This window comes from Danio rerio, chromosome 3 (genome assembly GCF_049306965.1).
Source record: "Danio rerio strain Tuebingen ecotype United States chromosome 3, GRCz12tu, whole genome shotgun sequence".
NCBI classification, from domain to species: Eukaryota; Metazoa; Chordata; class Actinopteri; order Cypriniformes; family Danionidae; genus Danio; species Danio rerio.
This window is the reverse complement of record NC_133178.1, coordinates 1,197,501-1,213,822: the sequence shown is the minus strand read 5'-3', so window position 1 is coordinate 1,213,822 and position 16,322 is coordinate 1,197,501. Positions and strand designations below refer to the sequence as shown.

General features: G+C 38.2%; 1 gene across 1 annotated transcript; it reads right to left on the bottom strand.

Moving 5' to 3' along the window:
• Positions 1-3,936: 3,936 nt before the first annotated feature.
• zgc:112234 lies at positions 3,937-4,643 on the bottom strand (the record flags this gene model as incomplete). The annotated part of the gene is given in 1 exon segment (NM_001024398.2): positions 3,937-4,643. The product of NM_001024398.2 is annotated as a zgc:112234 (mRNA).
• Between the last annotated feature and the right edge of the window lie 11,679 nt (positions 4,644-16,322).

Here is a 16,322-nt window from a genome sequence, read left to right as displayed (position 1 = left end):
TGATCATTTTTTTTATTTTAAGTAGAAATGGCTCTTTATGTCACTAGAAAATTATCGGGACAAAACACAAATAAGTGTTTCCTCAAAACTTGTCAAATCCAGAATATTAGTAGGTATTTAAAATCATGAATGAATTTTTGATCTTTTAAAGTTAGAAACTATTTAAATGAGTTGCTTAAAGTTGTAGAAGAAGAGCTGTGTTCTGCTTTGTTGTTACGTTCGTGCAAGGACGGAGTGCATGGAGTGTGTTCAGTTTTTTATTGGTAAAACTTTATCTAATTGTAATAATGTGATGTGATAATCTCATCTCTCATCTCTCTCTCCCTCAGGCAGGTCTCTTTCTCTCTCTCTCCCAGACTCTTGTCCATCAGGAGGTTAATGGAGAGCCTGTGATCTGCACATCAGACGCTGCTGTGACCCGCTCAACCCTACACACACACACACACACACACAGCACATTACGGCAGTATTATAGTGTTCATCACATTATACCACAGAGACCGGCTCTGCTCACTTAAACAATATTCTGAATATTAGTTTAATTCTGCTGTTCATTTCCCACTGTTAATCACTCTTCAGCCTAATTGTTTGATTATTTAATTGATGCACTTACAAAAAAAAGGTTAGGAGGGACAGAATCCATTCAGAAATTGCTGTTAAATATCACAGTTAAGAAAACTACACTAATAAATTGCCAAAAAAATGTATCTTTACTCTAGTAATCAATATATAATCACTATATAATTACTGCCTTATACTTATATGTTTAATCTGAGCTATTGTAGTACATTAAGTTAGATTAATATTAGGATTTAATTGATTTTATTCTTATATTATACAGTTTCAGTTTAATTACAATTTGGTTCACATTTTTCTAATGTATAATTGTGTGTTTTTGCAGTTAAACTGATTTATTCATTGTTTTATTTAGCTTGTGTTATTAATAATAATGATAAAGGGTTTGGTGGCAACTAGATCAGAATGAGTTTAGCTTTGTGTCTGCAGTAACTTAAAGTTCACCTAACCCCAGGGTTCTGGAAATTTCACCAAGTTAAATTTAAGACTTCTTAAGACATTTTTAAGACCATTATGAGTGAAATTTCAGACTTATACTGGGCTAAATGCTAAGGATTTTTTCTGATTATCCCAGTTGGAACAGATTTTCACTTGCCCTATAAAACATATATTATAATTAAATACATTTAATAATACAGTAATAATAATTGAATAATACAAAATATAAGTCAGGTCATCAGCAGTGAATACATGCAGAACTTGTAAACAAATGTTACTGTAAGAAAAATAATTAAACCATTACGGTAAACAGAGTTAATGTATATACACAGTGCTCAGCGTATATAAGTGCACCCCTCACAAATCTCTCTTTTAAACTGTTTAAATGTTTAATAGGAAGCTCTACAATATTATATAGGTAACACTTTACACTAAGCTTCATTAGTTAATGCATTACTAACATGAAATAATCATAAACAACACATGTACAGCATTTATTAATCATAATTAAACATTTACTAATGCATTTTAACACCCAAACTCATGCTTGTTAACATTAGTTAATGCACCGTGAGTTAATATGAACTCCCATTTAACAACTGTATTTCATTAACTAACAGGAACAAACACTGTAGTAAATGTGTCGTTCATTATTTGTTCATGTTAGTAAATGCATTAAGAAACATTAACTAATGAACCTTATTGTAAAGTCTGACCATTATATTTGTGCATATACATTAGATTAGTTAGTACTGAAGCCAAATCTGGAGCTCATCTAACAAAATAACTTACGACAACGCTCCAAAAACTAGCACAGCCACGTTTATATGCTCTGGAAAAATATTAAACACAAATTTAAAGAAGAGGGAACATCAAGAGAAGCAAAAAAATTTAGCTTTAATTTTGTAGTTTGTAATTTATTTTGCAATATTTTACATGAATTTAATTGCATCATCTTTCTATTTCTAAATATGTTTGGTGACTAAAATATTATTTTAATAAATATATCAGTTTAATAAATCTGTTTTGTTTAAATGCACCAAAATACACTGAGAAATGGAGGAAGATATTCATTTTCAAAATGGGCTGTACTGCTTTATGCTGAGCACTGTATGTTTATTTCTTATATAAAGTTAAAAGTTTTATTGAGATGGATTGTTGGTGACTGTACGTGTGTTGGCCAGATACATGAACAAAGTAAAATTAAGACCTGTTAAAAAGATTTAAGACCTACAACACAATATTTCAGTAGATTTAAGACTTTTTAAGGCCGATTAAGGAGATTTTAAGGAGATTTTAGACATTTTTAGACAGCGAGGACACCCTGCTAACTTGATTAATAATGATGCTAAAGCTCTAATGAGAACTACTGAAATAAAAAAATCATTGGATTTACTAAATATTTTAAGGTAAGTGGTTGCAAACAATTGTTATGGGCTAAATTTAAACAAACAAATTATAATTAGTAGGGATGCTCAGATCGTCATAAACCAATCACAAGTGTTTCTTTACCAGCTTACAAGCAGAGGACATATAACAACTGAAATGTTTTTATCAGAACTGAAAGTTTTATGTTTCCAACTTTATATCAAGTTCATTAAAACCTGGCAGGAAAATTACGAAAATAAAATACTAAAAAATAAATTTTACTCTTATTGTAATATACTTACTGTAGATCCATAAACTGCTGTTTACTGCAATATTTCCTCTTAGTAAAGAAGTAATGGCTCTATATGTGTGCATTTTAACTTCTTATGAATCAATTATGATCTCCAAACTTCATGTTGAATGTTTCTTTCATCATTCGCAATGTTTCTGAATCATTTTGTTAGTGATTTTTCTTATTAATTTTTTATATTTGTTTTATGTATTATTTTCCGTAAAGCTGCTTCTGACCATGACATGTCCGCACTTAATGACACCATAACAAGGAATTGGTATCAGGTCGGAGCATGCCTAAAAATGAGTAATGTTGAGTAAAGTGAACAAAATTCAGCACATGTACAGTTGAAGTCAAAATTATTTGCCCCCTTTTAATTTTTTTTTTTTTTTAAATATTTCCCAAACGACGTTAAAAAAAGCAAGGAAATTTAACAGTTTGTCTGATAATATTTTTATTTGATAATAGGTCTTATTTGTTTTATTTAGGTTAGAATAAAAGCAGTTTTTAATTTTTTAAACATCATTTTAAGGTCAATATTATTAGCCCCTTTAAGCTTTATTTTTTAATTATTTTTAATTTTAATTTAAATTTATTTTTAATAAAAACATTTTTTTAATAGTCTCCAGAACAAACCATCGTTATACAATAACTTGCCTAATTACCCTAACCTGCCTAGTTACCCTAATTACCCTAGTGAAGCCTTTAAATGTCACTTTAAGCTGTATAGAAGTGTCTTGAAGAATATCTAGTCTAATATTATTTACTGTCATCATGACAAAGAGAAAATAAATCAGACATTAGAGATGAGTTATTAAAACTATTGTGTTTAGAAATGTGCTGAAGAAAATCTGCTCTCCGTTAAACAGAAATTGGGGAAAAATTAATAGGGGGGCTGAAAAATAATTTTAAGGACTAATCTTTGCTGGATAAGCATGTCGGATGGTGATCATAACCATACTTTTTGATGCAACAGAAATATTTCCTACAATACTGTCAAAGTGCTTACCATATTATTTGACCACAGAGTGTTTATTTAGAAATGTGCATTTACACTGTAAGTTATTACAGTTTTATGAATAATCTGATGAGATTAGATTTTTAAATAAAAAACAAATTAATAAAGGAAAAAAATGCTCATTTTTAAAACACATGTAACTGAGGTTTTAATTTAGCGCTGATTCGGGTGTATCTGAATCCCTGCAGACAGTCGGTCAGAACTGTTTACTGTCATCTATTCAAAGAAATTCACTCAGACTCCATTTCTCAGTTGAACATTTACTGATGATAAGTTGTGGTTTTCTGAAACAATACAAAAATAATCTCACATAAGTAATTATATAAATAACAATTAGAACATCAAATAACAATACTTATAATTATAAAACATGAATACAAATTGCAGTAACCGCACCATATGAATGGAAACATTTAGAGCAGTTGTTCCCTAACTGTCCGCAAGAGGGCGCCAATAGATCACTAAACGTGGCTGAGGCACATTTTCCAATGAAATAATAATCAACATGTATATGTAGTAAATAACTCGACGAAACGATTACATTTGTACATGTAAAGTGTTAACATTACATGCAATAGGTATACTGCATATGAAACAAGTTTAATTATCAACTATTATAAGTTACAACTCCAAAATCGGCCATTAGACGCTATTGCGTTATGGCGCTATGGCGCATTTCACCCGCGATCTAAAATAACGAGACATTTACATCAACAAATCAAATACACTTACTTTCTGTGCACGCACAACTATATACATCATTGGTTGTCTTAATCTGCATGCAAACGTGAGCAGAGAAGAAGATAACTTTAACTTTGCAGCGATTTCAGTTCGGGCTCTTTGTCTGCTCTGCACACCTGCTTCTCTTCCTTCTCTAAGTCCCGCCCATTAAAGTGACGATGCACTTGCGTATCAGTCAGCAAGAGAATGTTCCAGAAGCCTTTTGAACAGCCGCCCCCGAATTCAATAATTGAATTCGCACATTTACAAAAGGTCCTTTCCTTAAAGTGGATCAATCTTCAACAAGGGTTGGAAGCTTAACTAAACGTGCTACGGGTCGGGTATATGTTTTCCTTCCAACTTGTACAGTGGCTGATCTTACTCTGTCATCAGCTCCTGGATGTACTTGCTCGATTTTCCCCACTGGCCATAGAGCTCGAGGGAGCTGAGGATCGACAATCATCACTACTTCGCCAACCTGCAGGTTTTCTTTTTCTCCTTTCCATTTCTGCCGAACTTGGAGATTAGGCAGGTAGTACTTAATAAAATGCCTCCAGAAGTGGTCTGCTAACAGCTGGCTGTGTCTCCAACGGCGTCGGCTTATCACTCCTGAGTCCTGATACACCACCTGGGGCAGTGAGGCATCTCTGCGGCCAATGAGGAAGCAGTTGGGAGTGATTGGATCTACATCAGAAATGTCTGATGATGTGTAGCTGAGCGGTTTTGAGTTAAGTATCCCTTCAATCTCAGTTAAGACTGTTCTTAAAACTTCCTCCGTCACAGTCTGTGCCCCTAGTGTAACTTGGAGAGCAGCTTTAATTGAACGTATTTCTCTCTCCCAGCATCCCCCGAAGTGGGGTGCTCCCGGTGGATTGAAGACAAACTTAATTTGTTGGGAGGCAAGATGACTTTGGAGCTTGCTGTGCAAGGCGCCAAGAGATTCCTTCAACTCTCGTTCTCCACCTTTGAAGTTAGTGCCTTGATCACTTAGTAACTCGTATGGCTTTCCTCGTCGAGCGATAAAACGTCTTAAGGCCATTAGGAATGAATCAGAATCTATACTGGCCAACAGATCTATATACACTGCCCTGGTCGTGAGGCACTTGAATATTATGCCCCACCTCTTCTCATTTCTCCGTCCAATCTTAATCAGGTAAGGTCCAAAGCAATCCATCCCTGTTGAGAAGAAGGCAGGTTTAAAGAGCTGTTGTCTTGCAAGTGGCAAGTCTGCCATCAGGGGAACTTCTGGTTTCCCTTTCCATCTACGACACTCTGCACATTGATGCTGATGTCTCCGAACTGCTTCACGTCCTCGTAACACCCAATATGTTCTCCTCATCTCTGCGAACACTCGTTCTGATCCAGGGTGATGTAGCTTCTCATCATAATCCTTAATAATGAGTTTAGTTACAGGATGGTGGGAGTCAAGGACTATGGGGTGAATACAGTCCAGCTCTGCTTCTGTGCGATGTCTTAAACGGCCACCTACCCGAATGAGACCAGTGGTAGGGTCAAGTTCGGGAGTGAGAGAAGCCAATCGGCTTGTACCTGATACTGGTTTACCGGACTTTAGTTGGGCCATCTCAGTAGGGAAGGATTCAGTTTGGATTTGACAAAGAACAAGATGTTCCAGTTTTCTTTGTTCATCCGCACATGTAATGTTGGCCGCCCCGTATGGCTGCTGATTACACGCTTTTATGAACTCAGTCATTGTCTCATACTGCTGTGGATTTGGCAAGGGTGTGACTGTAATTGCTCCACAAAACACAGCTGGCCTTAGTTCGTGCTGCTGCTCTTCAGCAGGCAAGGATGGCTGCTCTGGCCAAGTCTCCACAGGCAGCTTAAGAAATGAGGGGCCTTGATTCCACTGGTTACATTTGACTAAGTCACACAGCTTTTTTCCTCTTGTGATACTATCCGCAGGATTGTCCTCTGATCGTATGTATTGCCAGCTTGCAGAAGCTGTGAGTTCTTGAATTTCCGCTATTCGTGTTCCCACAAACACCTTGTAACGACAAGAACTTGACAATAACCAGGTAAGTACAGTCGTGGAGTCTGACCAGAGGGTTAAGGAACAGATGGGTAATGTGAGCTCTGTGACTAAGACCTTGGAGAGCTGGGCACCACTTAGAGCTGCACACAGTTCAAGGCGAGGTATAGACTGTTGCTTTCGGGGAGCAACACGTGACCTGGCTGCTAGAAAGGCAACTTCAACCTGTCCTTCTGTGCTTTCTGTCCTCAAATAGGCCACAGACCCATAAGCCTTCTCCGACGCGTCACAGAATACATGTACATCTCGTCTGCTAGTTGGTACATCCATGTCTGGACTGGAGTAGCATCTTGGCAGTGTTATCTTGTCTAGCTCACACAACTCCTTCTCCCATGAATTCCATAAACTGAGCAGATCTTCAGGCAGTTGTGGATCGTCCCAATCACGCTTTTTATCCCATAGACGCTGCACTAGTATTTTCGCTCTTGTGGTGTAGGGGATAATATAGCCAAGGGGATCGTATTGGCTGGCCAGGATAGAATAAATGCTGCGCATGGTTACTTTAGTACAGTTCACTTCCCTGTGCTTGTAGTGCAAAGTGTCTGACTGACAACGCCAGAGCAGTCCCAGGGTAGATTCTTGGGTATCTTGCAGTCCCTGACTAAGCCAGAGCTCACAGTTATTCGATCTTCTATCACAGGGAAGGTGGGCGACCACTTTTGGACAATTGCTGGCCCACTGACGCAGTTCAAAGCCTCCTTCATTCAATAGGGCACAAAGCTGATCAACAAGATCTTTGGCTCCATCTTTGGAGGGGTGACTGTAAAGGCAGTTGTCAACATAGAATGACTTTTCGATCACTTCCCTCACCTGATCTCCGGGTTGACTGTGGTCTTTTACGTGTTTTTGGAGAGCAAATGTTGCACAGCAGGGACTGCATGTAGTCCCAAAGGGAAGTACCTGCCACTCGTACACTTCTGGGGCTTGATCTACAGCAATGTCTCTCCACATGAACCGAAGCAAGGATTTGTCTTCCGGAAGCAGCCTCACCTGATGAAACATCCCTCGTATGTCGCTACTCAGAGCTGTTGAGTGTTCTCGGAAACGTAGTAACACTGCTAGCAAGGTGGGGCTCAAGGTGGGACCTGGTAGTAGCAGCTTATTCAAATTTTGTCCCTCATACTGAAATGAGCAATTGTACACAACACGATTCTTGCCATTGTGGGTGACCATATGGTGAGGGATGTACCATGATTCTTGTGATTTCTCAGCTTCACCTGGTTGTAGTTTCTCCACATAACCAGCATTCTTGAGTCTCTCAATTTCAGCTTTGTAAGCACATGCCTGATCAGGTGTTTTCATCAGCTTCCGTTCAATGCTTCTGAGCTGTGGCAGTACAGCTTCTTTAGGCATATGCAGAGTCGGCATATGTTGTACACGCAGCAGTGGTGTTGCATATCGCATAATTCCATCCACATTAACTCTTACAGTTTTCTCTTGTAGGAGTCGGATGGCCTCATGATCAAGTTTTGACCGAGTCACTACTTTCTCATTGCGGTATGGGATTACGTCCATCTGCCATAGCCTTTCTACTTGGGCAAACAGTTCAGCATTATGAGGTATAGCGGTGAAGAGGCATTGGTGAGTATTGCGGCCATGCTTAATCTCGTGTGTTGGGCCTTGTAGTGTCCAGCCTAGTCGAGTTCGTACAGCAGCGGGTCCACCTGGAGGGCCTAGACGAACAGGCTCAATTGGGGTCACCAAGTGTGGACAATCTGAGCCAATGAGCAGTACAGGCTGTACTCGGTCTATTTGCTGCAAGGGTAGCCCTGCTAAATGGCAGTACCTCTTTTGGAGGGAAGCGACGGGGTGAGATTGCTCGGCCAGTCCAAGTCTTTCTGCTGTAAAAGCACCTTGAATGGAGAATTTTTTGTGTTTGTTACTGACAGGTGACACTGTGAATGAGACTGCCGCCCCGTGAAGAACCTGTTGGTCCTGCCTCACCGTCCGCAGTATTAGGTCCTCTGGCTGCCCTTTCAGATTTAATTCCTGTGCTGCAGTATGGAGCAGGATGGTCCTCTCCGACCCGTCGTCCAAAACAGCATATGCCTCAATGGATTTGTCTCCATTGGTAATGATGACTTTGCTCACCTTCAGAAGTACTTTACGGCTATAAACTGGGCGATCAACATACAGGACATCCTTGGTGGTGTTAACTAGACAGGAGTTCTCTTTCGTAGCTGTTGCAGTGTAATCTACAGTCCGTTCATTTACGTCATGCAATATACATAGGTGTCTCCTGTTGCAAGTCTTACAGGGGGATTTCAGGGTGCATTTCGAGGCATGATGGCTGCGTCCGCAACACCAACATCGATTGTTTTTTCGAATCCAGGACTCTTTCTGCTCTTTGGTAAGGTCTTTGAAATTAGCGCACCCATTCAAGAAGTGATTGGTATTGTCACAGTAGGGGCAATATGCACTTAACCGTCCTTTAAACCTGGCAGATTTAGGTGTCACCTCTGAGGCTTGTGGTTGGCTTATTCTCCCACTCATGGGTTTCTCTGTGCCTAGCAGGATGGTTGTGGGTTTCCTGTCAGCCTTAGGATTACGATACTCCAGCCTTTTCTTGTTGCTGGGGCCTGGTGTGAAACCTGAAGTTTTGACGCCATCATCCTGAACTTGTAGCTCATACTCTAGCCAGTTAGAGAAATCGATGAGGGTTGGTATGGCTACTCTCATAGGGTGTATATATCTCTTGAAGCTAGTTCTCAGCTCATGAGGGAGTTTGCTTTGCAGTCTTGAAACATGTGACCCACAGTCCAATTCAACATTACCTTCAGGACCCAGCTGTTCTAGCATGCTCACCAGAGAACGCACTCGAAGCGCAAACAGCTTAAAAGCTTCAACATCTCCAGGTCTGATATTGGGGCCATCCATGACCTCAGCGATGTTCTGCAGGACCAGCTTGTGTGGCTGACCATACATGTTGATGAGGGCTTGCATAGTGTCCGTATAAGGGTGTGTTGAGTTGCAATATGAGTCTGCTACTAGCAATGCCTCCTCTAACTGTAGATGATCTGTGAGGATTTGATATCGGAAACGTTCAGATGCATCACTGGGTAGGAGATTCTCTAAAGCCATGCGCAACCTTGAAAACTCTCGTGGATCCGATGTTGATAAGAACGGAATAGAAGGCTTAGGTCCTCGGTATGTTCTCTCTTGAGAGTATGGCACTGCAGATGGAGGCACAATCCTTGAACGCTGCATATGGTAGGATTCTCGTTGGTCTGAGTGTGAGGGATAATTCTCTCTGGGCTCATAGTAGTGGATGGGTTCACTATGTGGATGAGGCTGAAGATGAGGAGCTAGTCTTGGATTAGGGGTACGATACCTTGGCAGTGCTTGGGGCTGCTCTACTGGTAAAGGTGAGACAGTGCAATCTCTCATCTGCTCTGTTATCTGCTTAATCTGCCCAGAGGGGTACTGGGGGAAATCGCTGCTTTGTGTGGGGGACAGAGGCTGGCTATGAACTGTTTCTGGTACGTCAGGGCGAGGAGCTGGTAACCGAGCGACTGGCTTATGCTGAATGGCTACGTTTGAGGCTAGCTGCTGGATCTCTCGTTTCATTACAATATTTTCCTCTTTAAGACCCCTTAATGCACTTAAAATCTCTGGCATTTGTCGGATGCAGCTACGAAGCTCATCATTCTCTCGTTGCATCTCCTCCCAGGCTGACTGCTGCGACTGATGATACTGTTCATCTTCTTCTCTCTGTAACACTCCCTGTGTACTTTGCCATTCATCCTGTAGCACCAGATCACTGGTTGGTGAACGCTGACTTATAGGTGAGGAGACATGAGACTCACGTTCAGTAGACAATGGAGCATATTCTGCATTAACTTCTTCATCACTTGAATATGTAAGTTGCTGGCATCCCCTCTCAGATCCAGTCATACGTACTTCGAAGTCTGCGAGATATGCAGGAGGCTTTATATGTCTTCTGGGGCGAACAGCTGGAGGCTCTTGCTGTGAACGGGATGACATTTCTGCAGTTATTCAGCATCCGGCTCGAAGGACCACTTTGTAACTGAGGTTTTAATTTAGCGCTGATTCGGGTGTATCTGAATCCCTGCAGACAGTCGGTCAGAACTGTTTACTGTCATCTATTCAAAGAAATTCACTCAGACTCCATTTCTCAGTTGAACATTTACTGATGATAAGTTGTGGTTTTCTGAAACAATACAAAAATAATCTCACATAAGTAATTATATAAATAACAATTAGAACATCAAATAACAATACTTATAATTATAAAACATGAATACAAATTGCAGTAACCGCACCATATGAATGGAAACATTTAGAGCAGTTGTTCCCTAACTGTCCGCAAGAGGGCGCCAATAGATCACTAAACGTGGCTGAGGCACATTTTCCAATGAAATAATAATCAACATGTATATGTAGTAAATAACTCGACGAAACGATTACATTTGTACATGTAAAGTGTTAACATTACATGCAATAGGTATACTGCATATGAAACAAGTTTAATTATCAACTATTATAAGTTACAACTCCAAAATCGGCCATTAGACGCTATTGCGTTATGGCGCTATGGCGCATTTCACCCGCGATCTAAAATAACGAGACATTTACATCAACAAATCAAATACACTTACTTTCTGTGCACGCACAACTATATACATCATTGGTTGTCTTAATCTGCATGCAAACGTGAGCAGAGAAGAAGATAACTTTAACTTTGCAGCGATTTCAGTTCGGGCTCTTTGTCTGCTCTGCACACCTGCTTCTCTTCCTTCTCTAAGTCCCGCCCATTAAAGTGACGATGCACTTGCGTATCAGTCAGCAAGAGAATGTTCCAGAAGCCTTTTGAACAACACAAGTTGATCATCATGCGTCATTAAAAAACAATTACGAATGTGTTAAAACGTATTAAAAGCGAACTGAAGATATTTCGCCTAGGTGAATAACACACTGGAAGGCTCATTTCCTTAGTCAGAATTTGTAAATTTGAATAATTAAAAATGTAATTTGTCTTAAAGTCTTCTTCTCTCGGTTATTTTCACAATTTATGATGGCATGCTGTCAGAAATGGGACAGATGAGCTCATATAGGGGCCACATTCTGGCCTTTGTCAGTGTAGGTCTTTAGAACCACTTGAACCCCCCCCCCCCCCCCCCCCCCCCCCCATTGTTGTTTGCAACAATTTCCAATTAACCTTTTTTTTCAGTTAAAGACTTTGGATGATGTCACTTCCTGTGGCTTTAGTTCGGAATTAGTTCAATTTGTAAACAAAAAAATGGATGGAAAATGAGAACAAAACGAAGTTTCAAGTCATCCGTTTAGAAATATCCACAGCAAAACACATTTCAATTGAAGCTTTTCAACAGCAGAGAGAAACAGATCAGACATGCTTATCTTCGTCTCTATATTATTATATTAACTATAGTTCAGAGGTCACTGTTAGGGGCCGGAGTTCACAGGCTGGTTAATAACCTGTTGACTATTAATACAAGTTTAGCCGTCTATTATTTCACCCCCACTTTAATAAAAAAGACAAGACTGATTATCTCTTGGCAGTTGGACAGACCAGTGTTTAAGTCTTGTCAATTTAGCCTGTGTATGCAGCAGACTGCAGGGCTTCAAGTTCATTTTCTTGTTTACTTGTGTGTTTGTATTAGTAGTGAATGTGTTTGCTGCTCTCTGCCGCCCTCTGCTGCTGCTGTCGATGATCATCAACCTGCAGAGAGCTAACTGGGCTGAAACAGGTGTATGAGTTCGCTGTGAATGTCGTCCGTGTTGTTGACAGGGTATCTGCGGTGTTTTACAGTGTTGTTGTTCGACACTGATCTCAGAACAGCGGTTAGGTCAGGCTGAAAATTATACGATCGGGTTTAGTGTCAACATTATCGGTAGGCTAATGCTAGTTTGTGTAATAAACGCTTCAGGGAATCAAACTTATGTATTTATTTAAATTACATCTAATTTATTAATGAATGAGTGTTTTGATGGATGTTAGTGTATGTTGACCAACAGTAACGTCTGATTGGCTATTTTAGGTTACTGTCGGCTAAACTATACAAACTATTCATTATTTTGACTTTACTTTTAGACTACATGTATATACAAACACATATCTACACATATAATAAGGGAATAAAGAGTGTATTTTAAACACTTACGGTGCTGAAGATCTGCCAGTTTCAGACGGTTGAACGAATATTTTCCCGCATTAACTGTTTGGCGCGCTTATGCATTCACAATGGTATGAACCGTTATAGGGGTGGACAAATGTATATTTATGTCACCTATTATTTTAATTATTAGTTTATTTTTTTAATACAGAACATAGAAAACTTTTTTTGCTTTTAAAGTGCTGAACCCCCAATATATATTGTTTGATGTCCTTCAGAGCGGATCAAGTGTTAATTAAGGGGGGTCAATCGCCCCAAGCCCCCCTGAAATTCACACCCTCAGATGCTGAAAACACTTGGGTTGAATGTCTTGTGCTAAAGTGAGTTTAATGCCGTTTTTCCAAAAGATGCCAAAAATAGTCATTTTAAACTTGAACAGATGCTGAAATTACTCATATTTATTTTAGAATTATATTAATTATTTTTATTGATTGTTACTTTTAAATAGCTATAACTTTTTTATTATCATAAGTGTAAACGGATAACAATTACTATTTTTGTGATTTATAATGCATTATCCTTTGTGTTTATTGTTAATGATTATATTAATCATTATTATTTATTCGCAACAACAGTATGTACTACTTCTACAATAATTAGTATTCTTTGTACACATTTAAAGTGATTATTAATTAATAATAGGAGTGTAGGATACTAATAATCATTTATGTTTGTTATAGATCAGTTCGTCGTTTATGATCATTATTAATAATACAAATATTCATAATAAATAACTTTTTATTACTTGCATTTTTCATAACAAATGTTTTATCTAGTATTATTATTATACTATATTTTAATTATTTGTAATTAGGCTTTTTTAATAGCTAAAATTGTTATTATTATAATTATTAGACATGTTTATTCATAACATTTTCTGTTTTTTGTTTGTAATTTCTTTTTATTTGAGCATTTGTACCATGCTCTGTTGTAATTATTAATAATGACATAAATTGTTAAAATTTATTTTAAAACAATATATTAATAGTACATCATTATGATTATTTGTACAATTTAATTGATACAATTATTAATATTAATGAACTAATAATTATTAATTTTGTTTGTAATTTATGATTCCATTATCTCTGATCGTTGTAATATAAAATAATAATTATTATTGTATTTTTATTTTTGAATTTCCATAACGTTTTCATATTCTATCTATATATACATATCAATGTAATTTTAGTATTATTATTATTATTAGTCTCCACTTTACTTCCTAATCTGCAATTGTCTCTCTAAATATCACACTAACTGTACCCAAAAAAAAAAAAAAATACAAATACTACTAATACTTTCCTTCTTAGACTTTACAGACCTGAAACTTGCCTTTAGTACTTATTCATTGTTGCTCTTAGTTGTGTAAATTGCTTCCTTGTCCTCATTTGTAAGTCGCTTTGGATAAAAGCGTCTGCTAAATGACTAAATGTAAATGTAAATGTATTATTATTATAGTACAGCAATGCTGTGTGTTGTTGCGTGCAGCAGAGGGCGCTGGTGTTGTGTGTAATCAGTTTGTCTGGTATTGTTACGCCATCTGTTGTTGAAGATCTGCAGCTGCTCAGGTATGTGTGCGTGTGTGAAGTTTGTATAAATTGTTGTTGTTTTGAAATATTAATCCGCAGGAGCGTTGTCTGTAAAAGTCTGTACTGTGTTAAATAACTCTTAGGTTTACTGAACATCTGTGCAGTTTCAGGAATTGATTGTGTTTTCTGCAGCATTGAGGTCATGTGATTACCGCGCCGAGGTCGCGCGCGCGGGTAAAGTCTAGAGGGGATACAGCTGCGGATACTCACATCAGTATAGCATCGTTTATGTGACAGTGTTTAACAATAATTAATGTTTTTTTTACATCTATGTGGAAGTTTGTGTCGGGGTACGTCAAAAAATACGAGTAATATATTTTATTATATAAATGATTCTCGTTAACCTCCGGCCGCAGCTGTATCCCCTCGCGCGCGACTCTGAGGTGATGACGTCAATAGCGCGCGCTAAAAAAAAACAAAACAAAGCAAAACAGACTTTTTCTGCAGTAGAAAGATTTATTACATAATCACATCAGAAGGTGCAACACGACAAGATAAAGTGCATTTCAGGAGTTGTTTGTTTTTGTGACGCATTCAAGTAAATTTTCTCCATCGATCAGGAAGACGAATTGAACCAGTTAAAACAGGAACATAACAGATTCCCATTATCATGCAGCAGCTTCATATTTACACACAGCACACTCTGCCAGAAACCAGCACAAACAGAGGAAGGTGATCATAAGAGATGATAATCAACGACAGGTCAACATTATTATGACTATATTGAGCTCTAGTCTATACTACAGTAAAGACTATCAGCTTATATCTGACATGAACAGTACAGCTGTGATTTACCCAGACAAACATTCACCTCCAAACAACCCAATTCCCTTTTAAAACACAATCTCATTAACATGATGATGATGTGCAACACACTTGACATAGACGATCCAGTCAAATAAGAGTCAGCTGCTTATGTGCAATATTCAGGTTAAATAGTAATCCATGGAAAACTCTATGTGTTGAACACTAGAAAGCGTGTGCTTTAAACATGAAGTCAAATAGACGAACAGATTCTTTAACCACAACGGAAATTAATCTTTGCGTTTCTCCATGAGCTGAAGATGAATCTACCAGAGTATGATTTCAACTAATATAATTTTAATAAAAGCTAAAGTTGCATATCCACGTTCAAGTTTTTAGTTTCAATCTATTGGATATTTATATAAATGTGCATGGCATTTATTGATGTTACACTCTAGAAAAATGATCAGTTGTTGTTTTAACCCAATGTTGGGTCAAATATGGACAAACCCCCAGCTGATGGGTTAAAATTTGAATTTTAAAGAGATAGTTCACCCAAAACAACATTGAAACAAGTGAACACTGCAAAAATACAACAATTTTAGAATTTTTATCAGGTTTCTAGTCTAAATATACAAAAAATCATTAATTGTGAAGCAAGACTTTTCTAAACATGTAAGATATATATCACAGGTGTCGAATCTAGTTCCAGGAGGGCCGCAGCTAAGCACAGCTAATTCCAACGCTAATTAAACACACCTGATCAAACTAATTGAGTCCTTTAGGATTGTTTGAAACCTTTGGGTAAAGCTGCGGTCACACTGGGTTTTCCTCCCGTAGACTTCCATTCATACACACGCAAATGCGTCAGACCGGAAAAAAGTTCAAGCTTGGTGAACTCTGACCTGCGAAATCGCATCACTTGACTGCGTGAGAGCACTCGAGGATCAAAACATGACCTCTCTGGAAAGAATTTTAAAACATGGCGCCATCACTCGCTTTTATAATGTTTAATAATCTTGTTTAATCCCGCCCCTTTTCGCAGCGCCGCACGACAGAATATCGCATGCTCAAACTCTAATGTGACCGCAGCTTTAGTGTGTTGAAGCAGGGTTGGAACTAAACTGCAGAGCTGCAGCCCTCCAGGAACTGGATTTGACACCTGTGATATACATTGTTCTCAGAAATAATCTTCTGTTATATAGTCAAAATGAATGAGTTTTTCTTTAAAACAAGGTAAATAACTAAACAAGGTTTGCCATTGGGGTAAGCAAAGTAAAGTGGGGTAAGTCAGTCGTGCTGCTCCAACGCAACATTTCTGAAATCAAAACTATTTTTTACTTGTCTAGAAAATGTCCAACCCAGGCTC